Source organism: Oxyura jamaicensis, chromosome 1 (assembly GCF_011077185.1).
Source record: "Oxyura jamaicensis isolate SHBP4307 breed ruddy duck chromosome 1, BPBGC_Ojam_1.0, whole genome shotgun sequence".
Classification (NCBI taxonomy): domain Eukaryota; kingdom Metazoa; phylum Chordata; class Aves; order Anseriformes; family Anatidae; genus Oxyura; species Oxyura jamaicensis.
In genome coordinates, this window is record NC_048893.1 from 52,701,255 (window position 1) to 52,717,455 (window position 16,201).

The 16,201-nt window shown below is 41.4% G+C and overlaps 1 protein-coding gene across 2 annotated transcripts in view; it reads right to left on the reverse strand.

Annotated features, from left to right (window-relative positions):
• Positions 1–16,201, reverse strand: part of GRAP2 (GRB2 related adaptor protein 2) — a 104,650-nt gene that overhangs the window by 71,439 nt on the left and 17,010 nt on the right. The window contains exon 1 of one of the 2 annotated variants that reach the window (XM_035315272.1): positions 7,269–7,438. The exons of the other annotated variant lie outside the window; for it this stretch is intronic. The gene's annotated coding sequence lies outside the window, so the exon portion shown is untranslated. Of the gene's footprint in view, positions 1–7,268; positions 7,439–16,201 lie in introns of those variants that run through there. 2 annotated transcript variants of the gene reach the window in all.

Sequence of the window (16,201 nt, forward strand, 5' to 3'; positions counted from 1 at the left end):
TTAATCTGACTCTAGTACTATTGTCACTCAGCAATCACTTAGAGGCTACTTGTCTGATACAGGTCTGCTTCATTCGCTCTCTGATTAGAGCTGCATATGCCGAGCTGCAGCACAAGAAAAGCAATCTAATTGTTTCCGGTGGTTAGGTCAGAGCTTCTTAACTCGCTACAGAATTATGGTCAAAACGCATGAGAAAGAGTGACAGAGTACCTTACCATTCCCCCCAGCTCTCACCCCAAATTTAAATCACCCGAGTCAAATGCATCAAGCTCCAGTACCCCCAGCTTCATGCACTGATTAGAGCACAGCTTGGTCTTTCTGCAAAGACTCACAGGAAAACAAAGGCAGTAGTTAAAATCCTCCTTCCCCAAAGCCTGGGATCCTAAAACCAGATGCGTATCTTTATAAAACCAGGCAGAAATAGTCCCTAATTTTTCCAGAGTGGTCCGCACCCAGTTTCTCACCCTGGCAAGGTGTGCATGCCATGGAGATCTCTGCAAGTGCAGGTCTCAGAGACCACGGATGGGCCATGTCCCAGGGGTGATGCTGGTGTGGTCTGTAGTGCCCTGCACAGTGTGGGGCTTCAGATGTCGAGATCAGAGCCCACTCTGTCTCCCTCACAGCAGATTTGCTTGCCTGTGGGTAGGAAGTATGGTGACAAACCCCCCACCCTTCTAGGCACCAAAGATCATGAGGGTAGCGGAGGTCCTGTAGGGAAACTACAGTCGGCCCTTCACACACAGTTCTGCTTTCAGGAGGTTCACAGAGCTTCTTGGAATGACAGAAGTTTGGCTGATATTGTACTCGCCCGCTTGTTTCTTGTGTTCTTTGATATCAAGAGAAACGAGCGTTTGGGGGAGGGAGGAGGAAGATGGAGGTAGAGAGAGGAAGGAGATGAGTTAAGTGAAAGTGAACGATAAGAGCAACATTTCTTGGTATCACATCTGTGGGAGAGTTTTGGATGAGTAGGCCAGCGATAAAATACTAGCATGAGACCTGGAATCGAGTGAAGAATGAGAGCCACCCAAACCACAAGAAGGGGAAGGGGATCTGCACCTGTGACATTTGGCAGGGGGAGCTCAGCTGTACAGGAGCCACACTCAGCAGCTTCACAGCACGTTCCACTGTGAGAAAGCCAGAGGATACCACCTAGATTACCCGTAGTTATCTAATTGGATGACCTTTACCTAATTGGGTGACAGGTTTTCTGCCAAAGCTGTGGCATGAGGGTCCTGAGGGAAAATGCTTCCCCACGCTTAAGATGCTTAAAGGTTGTTGATAATCTGCAGATTTGCACAGACATTTCATCTTTCCATTACTGGTAGGACATTATTGCCTCTTCATTGTATAGGAGGTAGAAGAAAGAGGAAGAGAGAAGATTTAAAAATCTCTCTCTCAAATGGGGTATGTGGAAGAACATACAGAGTCATTGTCAAAGGACACAATGTATCTGCCTTTACATCAGTTCATTAAGCAATTCAAATCTCCCCGCTGTATCAACTGTTTAGTACTACAAGCAATTACTACACTGGACTTTCTATTATCTCCAAGCTCTATTTCTTTGAGCAACATAATTACTGAAGGGAAAAATTTTTTCATTTGCACATTCTCAAATCAAGAGATAAATTTAAACTTTTTTTTAAATCCCTTGTCATGCTCACTGACTCTGCTTTGTAATCTTTAATGGGATATGGCATATCAGCCTACCAAAGAAATTGCTTATACAGACAATTTTGGAAAAAAATATCTAGTTTTCTCTAAGAAAGCTCCCGTTAGCAGTGCAGGGAGAGCAACACAGTATATGCCTACAATGAGAAGCTAAAGCAAATCAGCAATCAAAGAGGAAACAGCAGTACAGATCTATCTAAACCACAGTTGCAGGGACTCACATGGCACCAGCCTGTGACTTTAGTATTAGCAGTATTACAGCTATTAGAAGAAACTGCACTTCTGGATCACATGAAGGGATCTCACATAAGAAACAAGGCTATATCTCCAGAGCTGCTTCTTGTACTACCAAAACACACTTGATTTAAATGTAGCCGTAAGTCACACGCAAATCTGCACATTGTGTTTCAGCAACACGAGTGTCCCATGCACACAACCAAGTTGTAGTTCAGAAGATGCTGTTTGCTGTTGCAGTTATGCACACTGACAGAGTACATCCCAGGCTTGGAGCTGCCAGTGGAAGGTCCAAGACGCTCCACACAATGGGGTCTTCTGCCCATCAATCATGACCGGCAACCTGTGTGCGTTTGGATAGCTGCACTGTCAGAAATCTGCCATGGAAAAGTGACTGAGAGGGAAACTGGAAAGGGAGGGGAGCCACATTAACAGACTTTCACTATGACTTAAATAAAAGGAAAAATATTACCATATGCTACACGGTTCTTGCATTTCTGCAGATGGTACTTACCTTCTGTTATGTAGTTGAGGGAAAATGGATTTTACTCAATTCTTACACGTGTCCTACAAATCTGCACACTTCCCTTGTAAGCCAAGCAGGCATGCTTACTATTTTTAATTTACCATACATCCTCTGCATACCTACCTTCTGCACATTGGGTTTCACACACTACCACACAGAGAGCAGGATGCTGTGGGGCAGCTTCTGGAGATATGCATAACTTTTTATGCAAGCTGTTTTCAACAACTCCTATTTCAGGAGTTTTCCATGCAGGCTGGAAACCTCCCTCTACCTTTCCTTCTCCACATGGCTCTGAATTTGCTAATGATCATGTTTAAGACCATTTGGTGCCAGCAGCTAACTTTTAGGGCTGCTCAGTGAATATGCTGTATAGATGCGGGATGAGTGGGTGGAATGTTTTCTACTGTTTTACTTTTTCATGAGAAAATATAACTAATCTGGTGGTATTAACAGTTGTGCTGTCATGGGTATGGCCACAGTGATAAAGAATAAATTGTTCAGTCTTGACAAGATCTTCATCACCAACAGCAAGACTGCTCATTAGATTTCATAGCATACACGCTTCAACTACATTCTGTGCATCTGTGGTACTGTCAACAGTTTAGGATTAGCTATACACACACTCACACTCCCTCTCTTTGACTTCAGGCTTTGATGGTTGTGGTTCAGTTTATAAACAAACAGGTTCTCGAATCTTGACATTTCACCTCATCGCTAATGCATAATCGTCAATACTCTTACTGGGACCTAGCGTGTTGATTAGAGTTGCTCCATGAAGAGCCACAATATCATCATCAGAATTACTTCTTTGCAAGAGGCTGTGTAAAATCAATTTTGCTGGTTGATTTTAGTTCATTATTTTCAAACTAAGATAGGCATTTGTTTTCATGCCAATTGCTTCTGTAAATCACCTGTATTATGATGCATTAAAGCATTTTAATTTGATAGCCAGTGGTAAAAGCAGACAGATAACCAACAAAAAGTTTCCACGTTACTCCACAGTGCCATTAATCCAGCCATTAATCGGCTTGTGGTGGTCCCCTACAATTTTTTGTAGTAATATTGGAATAGTTAAGCCTACAAGAAAGATTCCATGTTAAGTTTGGATGTCGTGCTTCCAGTACTCAGGGCTAACTGTGGATAGATAAAGAAGTGTGCCATTCTACAAGTACTGTCAGTGAGGGCCTTGCAATTGTCTTCTTAAAGGAAAACAAACATGAGAAGTATGAAATCTTCCTCATGTCATGTGTCACTGAAATATTTTCCTCACATATAGTTTCAAGGCTATTGTCTAAATGGGCAGCAGAAAAAAAATTCTACTAGGAATAATGTAAAGCTTATTCTATTATCCCATGGGCACAACAATTAATGTGAACATAGGGGAAAAAGCAGCTCTGAGTGGCTGACCTCATGGAATTCTGATGACCTATCTTCATTAAGCCAGGTACCAGCAGATACCATAGATCCCCCTAAGCATTATCATAAACTTATGTTTCCTAAAGTTCCTGGGCAGGTTCATTGCCCTTTTTTCCTGATATAAAATAGAATTGAATTGTCTGTCTTCTGTTGCCTGACCAGGGCTTGCTCATTTGTTTCGTAAGATCACAGGATGATGACTCACAATAAGATACGAGGCCTCTGCATAGAAACTGCAGATTAATTTCCAACAATTTTGTCACTCGAGCTCACTCTCTGAGACATTGATCAAAAATCCCAAACCAACATCATGCAAGCCTTTGCTGATTAGACCTCCTTTGGAGATGCATAAGGAAATCCTTTTCCAGCAAATCAGGCACTATATTGGAATACTGTAATGACAGCATTAGCTTAACAGCTAATGAAAAATAAGGCAACATGATTCATAAAAGGCTTTTATCGTATGGATACTTGATTGTTAGTCCTTTGGAAAGCATCTATCCTCCTGCTGAATTGGGTTAAAGCTTCATTTTTGCCAGCTACCACTGTAAGTAAACTTTTTCCAATGTTTTATTGTTTAGCAACTTTTGTCGTAAAGCCATTTATAGATTGTATCAAAAAGATTGCCTGAGAGCACCTTAATCCATCATAAATGGGTAAAGAGTTTTCCTTGTATTGACAATGGCATGCTGATACTGGTTTATAAAAATTGACTTCAATATTTATGAAGTATTAAAAAACAGCAGTCAAAATATAAAACTTATTTTTCAGAAGTGTTCTACCACTCATATTTTATAGTTGTTTGATTGATTTATTACTGTTCTTACTGAGCTGCTGAGAGTTAGACAGGAAGCCCTTAGCAATCTCTTCTTCTAGGCTGTATTTACAACTTGGTCATGACACCGGCCCTCATTGTCATCCTGGACATAAGCTTTGCATGCTGCTATCCTGTCTCAGATGTAATGAAGCCTTTTTAGGGTCTTTCTCTGTGTAACTCAGTTACCAGAAAAGTCTCCATTCTTTGTAAATAGCCTATTTAGCAGTAGAATAAGATATTCTAATCAACAAGAATTTCATTATCTTAAATATTCTTTATCCAGTAATAAAAAAATACAACCTCAGAGTGCTAAGTCATTCTCAACTTCATCAGAATTCACTGAAAATATTCTCTTTTGCTCTAGTGCCTTGTTTCAGATTGAACTGAGCGGGCTGGCATGATAAACTGCTCCTATTGTGTTCGTGTCACCAGCACTTAATTTTGCCACATTGATTTATCTTGAGAAACTGTAACAATTACCTGAACACAACATTTCCCATGTTGTTATGGATTGCTATGGCAGGTTTGAAAGTGGTGTGCTCCCCACTGCACTATTTCCTGTTTTTTAGTTTACTCTTTCATCAATATTGCTACCTGTAGGTAAGTTTCTGGAAACAGAGCTCTTCTTTAGACCACGCATGAATATATTTCAAGCCTTCCTAACTTTGCTGAATTGTTCCACAACTAACGAGACTTAGATGATTTCACTTCATTAGGCAAGAAGATGACCTTCAAGTAATTTATCTAGCCAAGCCAGAAGATGCAGTGACCTAAATTACTAAATGTGCGGAAGTTTATTACAATGCCCTGTTCTAATGTCAGACAATAATACACATTCACCTAATTATTTTTGACAAAATTGCCTAAGATTTTCTACTCATAACATTGGCATTGGTACAAATCAGGATTAAAGCAGTAGTGAACAGGGGGATAATTTTTTTTTTTTTTCATTTTGTTCACTGATTCCCCCATGGGGTCAGTGTCTGGGGCTGGCAGTCTGTTTTGCAGTTTCACTCCAGTCACCTGTTTCACACCACATAAACACCTAACTGTTCTCACCATGCTTCAGTGGAGAATCCCAAGGAGGAGGCTTGGGTCACTCACAACGCCACCTGGGTTCACTTAGTTTTAAGAAACGAATGCTTAACAGTTCCTGTGTGCTTAGGGGGCAGGGAGTGACATCATTATAATATAATAGCGCCATATGGTTTATCAGCAGGTCAAGCTTCATGCTCTGGTGCTGTTCATAATTCCACATCTTAGGTTACCGAGTGGCCTTATTAACAAGGAGATGAGGCTCCTCCAAATTTAAGATCTTAGAAGGGAGAGCCCATTCTGAATGCATAAAACAAACTCATTAAGGTTATAGCTATGATTATATTTCTGATTAAAGTAGCTCAACAGTTAATGTTTACAGACAAGCAGCCCCTTCTCCCCTTTATGTAGATCAGTATGACTGCCCTATACATTTAAGATTATTTTCCTTGGCTGATCCAGTACCGGAGAACAAGACTGTAACTTTCTTATTGTTGATGTTCTATTAATAGAAAAGAAACTTAGACTTAGCAACTTATGCTTATGTGCAATTTGCTATAGTGATTGCAATTTGCTATTCATCACACTTTCCTTTAAATTACTCGAACTATTTGATAGCAGTCAGTTCACCCCGGTCGTGGCATAGCACAGGTGGAGCAGTCACTGAGAATCTCAATCCTTCCTTCTCTATAAAGGCAAAGGAATTTAACAAGATCATTACCTGAGATTCTTAAAGAAACTAACCTGCCATGGGATAAAAGTCCTCAAGTGATTACGCTACAGGTGAAAGATAGGAATAGAAGGGCTTTGTTAGTAGAAGGTCACCAATAACATCCCTTAGGAGTCTGTGTTGGGACAGGTCTGTTCAACATATTCAGAAGAGGTCTAGAAAAAGATTACACCCTGTGATGACAAAACTTTGCTGAGGTGCCTATAAATTAATCAGATTGATAAGACAAAGAATGACCACACAGCCCTGCTGAAAAACTGAAAAAGGTGTTATAATGAGGCACTACAGTGTAGGTAAAGCAACACCCATGGGGAAAACCAGCAACTTTACACAAATTATTAGCTTTGAGATGGCAATCACTACTTCAGAACACGGCATTGTAAAAGACCTGTGAAAGTGTCAGCTTGGTGCTCATCACTGGTCAAAAAGCAAGTGGAATGACATTCCAACTACGAGAAGGAATAGAGACCAAGGCAGATCATCATGCAACAGTACATATTTATGGTGTGCTAACACTTCAAATACCACATCATGTCCTGGTACATGTATGCCTCCCACTCATCCCCAGGGCCATGTAACAGAACAAGTCAGAGAGGCATCAGACCTCCCCCAAAATCACATGCTGAGTGGTAAGAGTGGATATAGAATTACTTGAATACAAGAGCAAAGAAAGAGGTGGACTGGCAGATAAAAGAAGTTAGTGACACAAGTAAAATAGTTAAACTGTGGAGCTCCTTGACAGAGGATGTTATGAACACCAGAGGTTTACCCAGGTGCAAAAAGTGACTGACCTCATTCATAGAAAAGAATATATATAGCATCATCATATGTAAAAGCATCACCTCCATCTGAGGAAGCCTCTGAGCAGGAGTCAGGCTGGCCAGTCAGGTTTGTCAGTTCAGATGTCCCTTGTGGCACATTCCCACTTGGTAAAGTACACTGAAATGCATGATCACATTTATGCTAAGCAATTCACGCACCAACTAGCATGATTACAACATACTTCCCCAACCCCATCTGTGATGCATCCCTTTTCTAAGGCATCTCTATTTGCTGCCTTGCAGGTGCTGCTTCCTGCCTTTCAGAGACAAACCAAACTACTTCACAGAGGGCTTTCAACAGGAAGGGGGATGATGATGCCTCAAACCTTGCTTCCTGCATAACCCTGAAGCTTCCTTCCACGAAAGCACCAGGTGCAAGCACTTCAAAACCCACAAGTCGCCTTGCTTGATCCTTGGTTACCAGCCCCATGAGCTGATGTCACCAGTAGCCATGAAACTTCAGAGTCAGACCTTTTTCCACCCAGTCACAAAGCTTCTGTGCAGACCAAACACCTTCCTACTACATTCAGGGCCTTTTAGCCTTCGGGAAACACACCTAAGCAATGAAATTTTGAAGCCAACATCTTCAACTCATGATAGTGTGCAGGCAGCTAGCACGTGTGTATCCTACTCCAAGGTCAAGTGAATTCATAGTCAGCGCTATGTGTACTCATATTTCTTCATTCTCGCACTCCCAGTGGGCTTCCTAGTGCTTGCTGACTGAGTTTTGTGGCAGCTCAGGTAGGCACATCAGCCCTCCAGTTCAAAGCGCGTTATCAGCACCACCTTTGTGCTGCTGACAATTCTTACTGTCAGCCCCAGGTGAGTACAATGTGAGATGCCCAGATGCTTCAGTGTTCAAGTTGTCCAGAGTTTAACTGTTATAATTTAAGTCACGATATTCAACAGTAAGTGTTGACAAAGGCTAAAAAAACTAAGAATGAAAGCCAGTAACTGTTAACACACTTGCATGTAACCACTTTCTAGACCTGGGCAAGGACTATGGCTTACCAGTCACAAAACCAAAATCTCTCCAGTTACCTATAAAACAAGAACAATTTCATCAGGGACACAGCAAGCTTTCCCTTGACAGTCCCCTCTGTTAGTCCCCTGAATTCAAACCTAAAGCCATTTCTAGACATTAAATAAATCTAGAGTTAAGCTGTCATTTGCGACTTTTAGGTTTTAGGTAGGTCCACAGTCAGAGAGAGGTACTTCGACCCAGATGAAGAAGAAATCATTTGCCTTGGTAGATGAGCTAAAGAAGCAACTCTCACCTTGCCACATCATTGCATCATTCACTACGAAGGAACAGTGGTGGCACTCAGGGCACTCAGTCCACTGAAACATATTACTGCCAGGCAGATTTCTGCATTCTGCTTGAAGCTTTTCTGCAGAGCCCAGAAAACTCTTTCAGACCTCTGAAGATGCACTTTATTTTAACAGAGCAAACTACTGCCAAAAAGGAAATACTAAGCATTTCAGAATAAACAAAAAGGCACTACTGTGGAAGTACAAAACAGAAACTATTGTATCAGACAAAGTATTAAATTAAAAAGCACATCCTGCATGGTCAGTGGTGTTTGGAAGTAGACAGAAAACCAATACTGCTTGTTGAAAAAAACAGTCCAAATTCACATATCCAAACAATATCTTTTAAATTAAGAAACTGCTAGTTAAACTTGTGTTATTGTGAGAATATAAAAATATTTAATATAACAAAAATTACATCGTTACTGCATTTTCATAGGAGCTGGAACAGTGCCTGCTATACGCTGCTATCTCACATCAGCACATTACCATGTGACATGTACCCAGCAGATCATTGCTCACAAGGACTCTTGTGTCTGCTAGCAAAGTGGAGCCATAAAGCTTCTCTAAAGAAGACTTCAGCTCTTTCCTCCACAGACAGGGAATTATGCCAGTTCCAGGCACACTCCTGCCTTCCAAAGAAGGAATATATCTAACTGTAATAAATAGCTGCAGGGTTATTTCAAACCAGCATAATGAATCAGCTCGGAGGCTGAACAATCCCCACCCGGCCCTAGGAAGCAGAGGAAGAATATAAAGGTGGCATTCCCACTTGTGTAGGTAGTCCTCGGTGTGATCTTGTCATCGAGTCACGAGGCAGCGCTCACAGGAGTGGTGTAGAAGACAAAACTCACAGGTGGAGAGGGAACAAAAAGCACACCTGAATTTTGAAGCTGGTAGCTGCTCTGCCTGTAAATCCGTACCTAGATAAGTCACTATTTAGGTTGATGTTGTTGGGTGAGTGCTTTCTGGTACTTAGATCAGGCCAACATTAAGCCTGGGACTGTGCCAAGAGCAGTGTGGCACTGTGTGACAAGTAAGGCTGCGCTGCTCTTAGGGAATCCTTTTATCTGCACACAAATGACTTGTTTTGGGATACAGAACCCAAATCCTTGGTAAATCCGTAGAGAACTTTGCTGACAGCATCTCCCATTTAGCTCTCATCCCTCCTTCCCTGCTCTGATACCCCCAGCTTCCCTCCTCAAGCATGCAGGTTTCACTGCTCCCCAGTGGCAGCCACGCAGCCCCACAGCTATCGCCATCTGGGGAGCAGCTCTGCCTCTCAAATCACACACTCTGCCCTACAGGCATGCTATCAGGTTGCCACAGTCAGCTGGGATCTTTAAACTTTTCGCAGGAGCCTGTGAGGTGCAGAACTAGGTCAGGCTTTGTCTTTCCAGCAGAGGTGCCACGTTGCTGGTTGCTCTTTGCTGCAGACCATTTTTCCCTTCCCCCATCCTTGGGCTCTGGCCCGAGTGGTGCAGTAGTTTTAACTGCTGTTAACAGATTTTGCTGTATGAAGTGATTGATTTTAAGCAAAAGGCCAGCTCCTTAAATTTATTCTTCATATCAAAACCTCAGCGTTAGCTTAGACAAGCTTCTAGCATACAGTTTAATTTAAACACATTTTCCCTTTGGAGAAGGGGAAAGCTTACAAACAGACATCAACAGCTACAAGAGCAGAAGCAACATAAACTGAATTAAAGAAATGTCTTTCCATAGTGGTAACATTTTAAAGCTTCAATTTTATTTTTAAATATTCTTTTGAAGCAATGTTCCTTAATATTTTCTCCTGCAGAACTAAATATTATTTGCCTCCTCTCCCTTTTGAATTCTCATTTGGTGGGCTGAGCCTTGCCACAGCTTCCCTCCATATGCTTTGATAAAGTTGGATGAGGGAGTGCGTGGATTTTTCCATCTTTGCTCGTAGAATTGAATGACCCCACAACAAAGCTACAGAAAAGTGAGCAACACTTGCAGAGAAAAGCTTATGGTATTTAAAAGATCTGAATCTAAATTAACTAGTGATGATCAATCCCATACTGACCAGAACGCAACACAACTTCATATAATAGCACCGCCTAGAAATTGGAGGCTTGGTACCCACCCCAGCATACAGTGGGGTACGATTCCTTGCTCATTTTATGTTTTTACACTTACCTTTGGTAGAGTATACAAAAACCTCCCAGAAAAGCATCATGCAGCCTCATTATTTCCTTTATTTTGTTCCCCTATCCCCTCTCCCTGCTATTGTATTTTAAACTGGTCAAACTTTTAAAATTCCACTTATTTTAAGTAGGAATCAGGTCAACAAGTATTTGCATCAGATACCTGTTAACATACCCATTGGCAAATACCTGCTGTAAATAATTGCTTTCTCAGTTCGGAATGACTATTTCTGGCAGAGTTTTTGGTGGTGAAAACATGTGCAGTTTTAGACATGTACTTTTGGGTAAATATTTTTTATATTTATTTTTGTGCCATTCTCTACCACTTATTTATGAATTCTTTGATCACACCTGTACAGAAAGGGTTCAGAATGCTTTTCCAGCTACCTGTTCTTCTGCAAAGAAGAACAGCTGTATTCAAAAATAGGGACTTGAGCAATTTTATTGTGGCTAATTTGTTCTACTGTCACTGCTAATGCGGACTCACAAATTAAACTTGCATTTTACAAAAACCTGGTATCATGTTGATTTGTATTTCTCTCATGCATATTTTAGTTTCAGCTATTCCCATGGCATCGGCTTCTCTTTACATTTGTCTCAGCTCCTAATTCAGTTACTTCAGCAGACAAATCATCCTTCCCTTACTGTTGCCACAAGATCTTGTGTGTTCACCTCAGGGGTTCTCATCTTCCGTTTCATTCAAAGAACTCAAAAGTCAGGGTCATAACCTCTAATTCTGCTGCTGCTGAATGCCGTTGCATTACTGAACACAGTGGTCTTGGAGATGAAAAGCGAAACTTTGGGGTTTCAAGGCAACATACAAGTATTATGGCCCAGGAGCTGTAAATTATTAGTATGGAGGTTACAGTCATGGTTAAAACCATTCAGTATCTGATCAGATTCTGGACAATGCCATTCAAGCATCAAGGATGTCTAGTCAGGATGCAGGATGACTACACCAGCCTTGCTTAAAAGTTTGTGCCATTATGCTCTCAATCTATGTCACAGGCCATCAGATTTCATTTAAGATGTTTAAATAATTATAAATCAAACACCAAATTGTTCGGTTCTTTTCTTGAAGATACATTTTTTTTGCATTTTATCCTTTGTTTTGTTACTACTTAAACTATTAGCATGCCCCCATTGTTCAGGGGTTTAATCCTCAAGAACTGACTGTGTATAAAATATAAAACATTTACGCAGTACTATCTGCCCGTGTATTTCTTAGCTATCTGCACATTCATCTGTATTTGTATCAGCGGGTTGTCCCTGCATTTCCCAAATTTCTGATCTGCTCGTAAGGAGAAAAATGAAGAAGTCTTACCAACAAAGCATCAGGATAATTGTGGGGAAATACATGAAGGGATGGTATGAAGGATGTCCGTGGGCAGCTATGGGAAATATCAGGCAAGGAGAAGAAGATTTAGGATCAAAACCTAAAAATGAACTAAGTGAAATCTATAAAGTCATTTGTTTCATCAAGAGGGAGAACACTGCCCTAACCTAGGGAGTATTCTATGCAATACAAAACCTGATTGATAACAACCCTAAACAAGCTAAACAAGTCCCTAATTTTCTAGGTGATGGACTTCTTAAGATAAAGATTATCTTACCATTTGTTTCTCATACCACAGGCTAAATGTACTCTGAAGCAGTGTTTTACAATCCACAGCCTCACCGTCCTTCTCCAGCAATTAGAAATTTTCCCCATGGCAGCATGCCAGTATATGTTCTGCTTACCTCTGTAAAATAGCTGGCAGCTTCTAGCGACAAGACCAAAACAGGCTAGACAAGTTTTCCATTATCCTCAGAATTGGCCCATTGCGTGGACAAAGCATGGATGCAGGAATGATCGACATGCACTCTTAGGAACCGTACAGCACCCGGAGAACCCTGCAACTCACCCAAGCCTACACTGACACCCTATCACAGCACCAATGAACTTCATTCAGTTACTCAATGGTAACTGAAATATGTGGTTTAACTTAACACTGCTAGCAAAGCCCAGATGCATGTGCACACGTATATATTTCACAATTTAAGACTTCTCCTCAGGCAGGTTCCTAAATACAAGCAACCTGACCTTCAGTAAGTAAGACGCATCCATGCATGTCAGACCACCCAAGCCCATCTCTTTCCCATCACAGCACATTTGAAAAATTGAGTTTAGTAGCAGGGAAAGGAATTGAATCCTTCCAGCAAAGGGTGTAACAAGTATCAATCTGTCAAGCTGGACGGTTGACACTGAGACCTCTAAAAATACTCACGTACTGAAGAAAACAGGCTGGAATTCATACATGACACCCTTCCTTTTAAGCTAATATTTAGCTGATCAGGAAAACACAGAGGAACCAAGGGCTTCTGTACACTGCCTACCAGAGACAGCACAAGAGATTCTGGAGGCTTGACTTCTTGTGTACCCTTGTTTGTAGCAAGTCTTTACAAGTAAAAATCCCTCCTGCATTTTAACCACAACTCCAGTACATTTCACTTAGCAGAAGTGTCCTCCTTGCAGTTCTACTGAAAGTATATTTTATTCCCTGTCATGACCTGTCACACAATATTGCTGAGAGCTAACTAAATTTAACCTTAGAAGTAGCTAACTTTGAGCTGTAGCTCAAGCATAACGCGTGTAGCTGTTTAAGCAGTTCAGGATCTATTAGGAGAAGAGATCTCTGTGCATAACAAAACACTACAGAAGCACAGAACCTTCACAGAGAAGGCTTTGCCTCCCATCCCCTCAAAACTTGGTAGCAATTTCAACCCCAAAGTGTCCTTTTCAGATAAACTTTTAATATTAATGGTGCTGGCTACACTTAATAGAACACAAAGTGTCAAGTTATTTTCTATTATCAGTGGACCCATTATACCTTATTTCATACTGAATGCCTGGCATCCCTTGCAAAGGGTGTTCAATACGCTGGGAGGGGAAAACAAGAGATTAATAGATTTACATGCCCAGATGGAAAGAATAAGCAGAAGGCTTTGAAGGCACTGAAGACTACATAATGATAACACAAGTTCATCGACTGGAGAAGCTGAGAACTGGAAATAGAAGTGGATATGCCAATAATAGACTCAATGTGGCTGATTTCAAGTGGCGGTTTAAACACTGTCTGATAAAGGACTAATGGGAGAATAAGTGACTGGTGAGGTTTGTTTGGAAGGCAGCACGCAGAGAGAGAGAGGATGGATGGTCCCTGATCGTCATGCTTCGGTGAAAGAGACAACTGCTGTTAATCAGAATCTGTCTGGCACTGATGAATATATTAAAATCCACTGTGGGCACATTGTCTTCCTCCCTCTGTCCACCCAGAGAAGCAGCTAGGTATCCACTGTGGCTGCTGCTAGCAAGTTGTCTGCAGCTTTTTGCATTTATAAGATGTGACCCCCGTGGAAGGCTTGTCTGCTGAGAACCTGGGTCTTGCATCCCCTAACCACAGAGATATCTGAAATCAGTCCAAGTATCACCCATCAAAAAAGCAGGACATGGGGATCTGACGACGTACAAAAGCTGAAGAGCAAACAAGCACAAAGAAAATTAGCCTGACTCCAGCCGTCTTCGTTCTCAGTTAAGGTAATGAACCAGTAGTGGCTGCATAAAAGCACAGGCAGCCTATTCTTCTACAGCACACAGTTTTCACTTTCTCATCTTAAACTGCTGGCAAATATTTTTGTTCAATGTTAATCTTTCTCCATGACCCAATTTCCACCTCCCCCACAATTTAGGATATTTTGGCAGATACCTGTAATTTTTATGAATTAAAGTAAATGTCAAAAAGGAAAGCTGCTCCTCCCGTTATTCTCACAGAGCTGGAAATAAAACCCCGTGTCTAAGGTTATAAAGCTCAGGGCTCCACTTTGGAACATTGCTAGAACAAGTTCACTTTGCAGCTCTGCATTAAAAATGTTTCCAGAAGAGTTACTGAATTCCCTCAAACCAAATCAAGGAACAACACAAGCTATATCCCCGAATCGCTTCCTTTTTTTTTTTCTTCCCCAAATGCTTTTCCTGTAACAGCTTCAGCCTGCACATTCATTTTAGCACCAGCCCCTTAATATTTTATACTTTTTCAGATAGATTTGTAACTGTAGAAGTCTTAAAACAGAATTTCTAAAGGCAAGCTGGTTGCAGTCTGAAGTGTACTGCATCAATATCAAACCTCAAGACTGGGAAAGGAAAGAAAAGGATTTAGTAGTTGGGGGTGCACAGCTACAGAAACAGGAGCAACTTCACGCATATTCTTAGGGATATGATAGGGCAGAGATGAACTCTCTCATCAGCCCCCTTTTCTTTTTCTAGTTTCTCCTGTCAGATTTAGAAGGCATCTCTGTAAGCCACTCACCGCTCCACAAAATGCGAGGAAAACTGTTTTCCCCAACAAGAGCCTCGTATGACTTCACTGCTTGTTCCTTTGAACCTATGTACCTTATAGCCCTTGATTTGAAGCTCCCGGAGGAACTTTGGGATCCCTCAAGACACTGTAGAGGTAAATTATTAAAGCAATGAGACATCTTTCTTCTACATGCCTTCAAAGAACAGAGATCGAGTTTTTTGAGTATGTATTAGGAAGGTTTTTTTTTTTTTTTTTAAGTAGTATTGGACTACACCTTCTTAAAAATCCAGCAAGTCTGCAATACTGAAAGCGCATTGCTAGCCTCAGATTAATTATGTTAATGGTCTAAGGAAGCTAATCTCCTCTAACTCAGACAAATTAGTGTTTCCATGTGGTTCATTAATCCCTGCCTCTTCATCTGAAGAGGCCATGCTTCATAGGATCAGTGTACGTAAAGGAACAATATGCTAGGAATATCTCAGGCTGAAAGGGCTGAAAACAGCAGAAAAATTGCCAGAGTTTTATCTAGACGTCTACTGCGGCGTTCTGATTTCTCTCCGCCTTTCATTTACTCCCTCCTTTTAAAGAAGCCCATAGTTACCACTAAATGCCACGATCTGCAGCATTCCCACTGGGACTAGGATCCAAAAACAAAGGAACAGCCACGTATGGAATATTTTGTCAAAGGAGGCTTCTGCCACCCAGACAAAAGAGGAAGGAACCAAAGTGAAAGAGGAAGGAACTAAAGCATCTGCAAATCCAACAACCTTACTGCTGACATTAATTCATTGATAATAATCAGCACGCACCTTGCTGACCAGCCTCCACACATGGTTTCAGTGAAAGGGGACAAGCGAACAAGTTTCGACTCAAACCCTCTGTCTCTTCAGAGGATGGGCTGCCCTGTCCCTGCCACCTGGCCCAGGTACGATGCCCTGAAAAAGGAGCAGCCCAGCACCAAGCTCAGGTTCACCTCCAAAAAAAACATTGCTTATGTTTTACTTGTTCACACTGAGGACGTGCCTTTGTTGCAGTCCTCAGCAGTCAGTATCAGTGCAAGCAATAAGCATGGAGCAGTCAAGGTGCTGCTTTGGACAGTGCAAAATTTACAGCGTAAATAAGTTACACGTGTGATAAT